Source organism: Chelonoidis abingdonii, chromosome 3 (genome assembly GCF_003597395.2).
Source record: "Chelonoidis abingdonii isolate Lonesome George chromosome 3, CheloAbing_2.0, whole genome shotgun sequence".
NCBI classification, from domain to species: domain Eukaryota; kingdom Metazoa; phylum Chordata; order Testudines; family Testudinidae; genus Chelonoidis; species Chelonoidis abingdonii.
This window is the reverse complement of record NC_133771.1, coordinates 192,598,541-192,603,227: the sequence shown is the minus strand read 5'-3', so window position 1 is coordinate 192,603,227 and position 4,687 is coordinate 192,598,541.

Genomic DNA, 4,687 nt, shown 5'->3' with positions numbered 1-4,687 from the left:
TATAAGTAAGGACTGGCCTGCCTCCCAAGGTCTGTGAGAGTGAGGGATTGTTTTCCAGATTAGGTTGTAGATCATTGATGATGTGCTGGAGAGGTTTTAGCTGGGGGCTGTACGTGATAGCCAGTGGTGTTCTGTTATTTTCCTTGTTGGGTTTGTCCTGTAGTAGGTGACTTCTGGGTATTGACACCTCCTCATCAATTATTGGGAGTGGACCACATCCATCCTGACTGAATTGGCCTTGTTAACACTGGTTCTCTCCCTTCTCTTCATGTGTCAGTTTATTATGCCTGCATCTATACTTTTCACTCCATGTATCTGAAGAGGTGGGGTTTTTTGCCCAAGAATGCTTATGCCCAAATAAATCTGTTAGTCTTTAAGGTACCACTGGTTTCCTTGTTGTCTTCCTATATTTTTGTATAGCTCCTAACATATTTTGAGTGCTATTGAAATATAAATGAATAATAACTCTGTGCATATTTTCTGAGTGTTGATGTGGTTCAGAGGATGAGAGAACTGATTAGCCCAGCTGCTATGTATTTTGAATTGCTCTATAGGTATTTTGTACTCATACATATTTGAATTTAAAAACAGAGCAAAAGTCATGATTAATCACTTTGTTAAACAATAGAATACCAATTTAAATGTATTAAATATTTTTGGATGTTTTTCTACATATATTGATTTCTATTACAACACAGATTACAAAGTGTACAGTGCTCAGTTTATATTATTTTTATTACAAATATTTTCACTGTAAAAATGATAAAAGAAATTGCATTTTTCAATTCACCTCATACAAGTACTGTAGTGCAATCTCTATTGTGAAAGTGTAACTTACAAATGTAGATTTTTTTTGTTACATAACTGCACTCAAAAACAAAACAGTGTAAAACTTTAGAGCCTAGGTGTCCTCTCAGTCTTACTTCTTGTTCAGCCAATCTCTAAGACAAACAAGTTTGTTTATATTTAAGGGAGATATTGCTACCTTCTTCTTATTTACAATGTTACCTGAAAGTGAGAACAGGCCTTCACATGACACTTTTGTATTTACATGCCACACATGCTAAACATTCATATGCCCCTTCATGCTTCAGCCACCATTATAGAGGACATGCTTCCATGCTGATGATGTTCGTTAAAAAAATAGTGCGTTAATTAAATTTGTGATCTAACTCCTTGGGGAGTTCCGTTTTATCTGCAAATTCTGCCATATATTTCCTGTTATAGCAGTCTCAGATGATGACCCAGCACATGTTGTTTGACTTATGAATACTTTCACTGCAGATCTGACAAAACAAAAAGAAGGTACCAATGTGAGATTTTTAAAAATAGCTACAGCATTCAATCTAAGGTTTAAGAAGCTGAAGTGCCATCCAAAGATACAGAGCTGGACATGCTTTCAGAAGTCTTTAAAGAGCAACACTCTGATGAAGAAATTACAGAATCCAAATCACACACACACAAAAAAAAAAAAAAGAAAAAGAAAAGGAAAAAAAAATCAGCTTTCTGCTGGTGGCATCTGACTCAGATGATGAAAATGAATATGCATCGATCCGCTCGGCTTTGGATTGTTATTGAGCAGAACCCATCATCAGCATCATGAAGGGACATATGAACCTTTATTGCATCTGGCATGTAAACATCTTGTGATGCCAGTTACAACAGTGCATTTGAACAACTGTTCTTATTTTCAGGTGACATTGTAAACAAGAAGCAGGCACCACTGTCTCCTGCAAATGTAACCAAACTTGTTTGTCTGAGTGATTGGCTGAAGTAGGACTGAGTGGACTTGTAGGCTATAAAGTTTTACATCATTTTATTTTTGAATGCTGTTTTTTTGTACATAATTTGACATTTATAAGTTCAGTTTTCATGATAGATTGCACTACAGTCCTTGTATTAGATTAATTGAAATATGCTATTTCTTTTGGTTTTTACAGTGCAAATATTTATATTCAAAAATAAAAAGAAAGTGAGCACTGTACACTTTGTATTCTCTGTTGTAATTGAAATCAATATATTTGAAAACGTAGAAAACATCCAAAGATATTTAAATAAACGGTATTATATTATTGTTTAACGGTACAATTAATCATGTGATTAATTGTGATTGTTTTTAATCGCACGATTAAATCATGATTAATTTTTTTAATTGCTTGACAGCTCTAGTTTATATAAATTGAACCAAATGCCAGAAGAACCTTGTGGGTATACTTTATATATATGACACACAAAAAAACTATATTAATAGAACATTATTAAGGTTGCAAAGTCAAATACTCAAAATTTAGGAAATGCTAGAATGTTTACTTGCACAACCTTAATTTGGCCCCCTCATGTGTATACTACAGTCTTTAATTACATGATCACATTCTGTTTTTTCCCACAGGACTCCCCTGCCTCATTCAGTACACAGGATGGACTTAATGAGCAGCTATTCATTATTTGGCTTTCTCCTTTGTTCCATGTGTAGCCCCACGTCTAGTGATTATATACTAATCAAATCTTGCTCTGAAGACAGAATTAATTTCCTCATGAGCTTTTTCTATGGCGCTCATCACTATAGTATCAGAATGTTTCACAAACATTAATGATTTTATCTTCACAACAACCCTGAGAGACTAGAGGGTATTATTATTCCAATTTCAGAGATGTGGGACTGAGGAACAGATTAAGATCAAAAGTATCCACTGATTTTGGGTGCCCAATTTGAGACACTTAGGACCTGATCTTTCAGAGTACTTAACACTATGTAGCACTTTGTATGTTCAAATTCCAGCTCCCATTGACTGCTGTTGTAGCTGTGAGTGTTCAGCTGTTCTACAAATCAGACCCAGGGTCTCAAGTTGGGCACCCAGAAAATGAAGAACACACAATTAGTGACCAACTGTGAGAAGTTTGCTTTAAGTGACTTGCCCAGCAGCACACAGGAACCCTGTGCCAGAGGAAGGGATAGAATTCTCCAGGGCAGCATTCAACTGCCTTAATCAAGACCCTCCTTTCTCTTCCTGCAGTTCCTTGTTTCCTTCACTTCACACCTTCAGCTTTTGCAACAATTGAGGCAGACAACAGTTTGTCTCACTGCGCAATCCTGATTCATCCCCAGAGCAGGACCATCGTGCAGTCCATTGTGTGTGCTGAATGAGGCCGGGATCCCATCATGTGGAAAAAATAGTGTGAACTTATGTAAAGACTAAATCATAATGAATCTGGGTAAGGGAGGATGCTGAGGGGATGCAAATTAAGATTTCACAAGCAACCATGATTCTGGCATTTCTTAACTTTTGAGTGCTTGATTTGCAACCTTAGTATGTATTTTAACATAATTTTTGGGAGTAATTTCATAACTTAAAAGAACTACAAACAGAAATTCCATCATGTGGTGCCATATTGACACCTAGTGCCTCCCTCATGCATCCCGTTTTTTTTTCCTTTGGTGCCCAGTCTCTACCCTCCCCTAAAAGTCACCCAGTCCCATCTCCCAGCCCAATCAATCCCATGCCTCCTCACTGCCTGGCTTCTGGTCTCCAACTCCTTCCATAATCAGTCAGTCTCCTCTCCTCTAATTCCCAGTCATAGTTTCTTCTGCTCTCCCACAGTCCCACCTTCACCAGACTCTTTGTTCTAGTTTACTCTATACTCTCCCCTTGGTTTGACTTTTGTCCTCTCTGCATTTGAATCAGACAATTTCTTCCTCCACACTGCCTTGGTGTCAGCAGGAGGTCATTGGCAAGCAGGAGAGAGAGGCTCCCTATTCTCATTTCTGGTACCCATCCCCACCCTGGTCTGAAGCAGCAATTACAGGTGCAAACCTGAGTCCCCATGGCCCTGGGTGAAGCCTGCTCAGTTTCTCTGTGGGGATGGTGCATGAGTAGTCTGGTCAGCAATACGACTAGATCTGAGAGACTGACATGCTCAGTGAGGATGGAATCGTCAGAGATTTTAGTTGCTAAAATCTAAGTCTCTATTGAACATACGCAAACTGTGAGTCTTCAAAGGCTTATAACTTGGACAGATTTTCGTGCAAATAGCAAAAGGCACATCACTGACACAAAGCAAATTTCAAGTCCCTGACACAAAGCAAATTTCAAGTTCCTGCCCCAAAGCATGAGGGCACTGGAGCTTTTAAAAGAAAAGGCAGAATTTTTTAACATGGAGAAACAATATATTTTTCTCTAGCCTCATTCATGAATTGGCTGAATCATTCTGTCCAAAATTAAACAAACAAAAAACCTGGGGCAGACAGCATGAAAAGTTGCAGCCCAAACAGTTAAAATTTTGCAATGTTGTAACTGAAGACAGGTCTTATAATGGGTAGTGTTGAAAAACCTTAATAATAGGTGGTGCTGCCAGCCCAGCCCAGCCTATCTAATCTAAATTCATCCCTAATGTAAGACCATTAAGTGAACAGAATTACACTAGGGATCATTTGACCCTATTAAATAAAGTTACACAGAATTGCTTTTAGTACTAATTTTATCATTTCCCACTAATAATAAACACTCCTTTACATGACAAAACAAACATAGCCTGTATACTTGATTTTCACACATGTATTCTGTCACTTAATATAAAAATGAACTAGACAACAGCTCTTTGATTTCAGTGTGAAGTTCATATCTGATTAGTCTTGTCTGATTAGTCTTGTTAAAAGCTAAGAACATAAATGTGTTCAAATGATATGTCA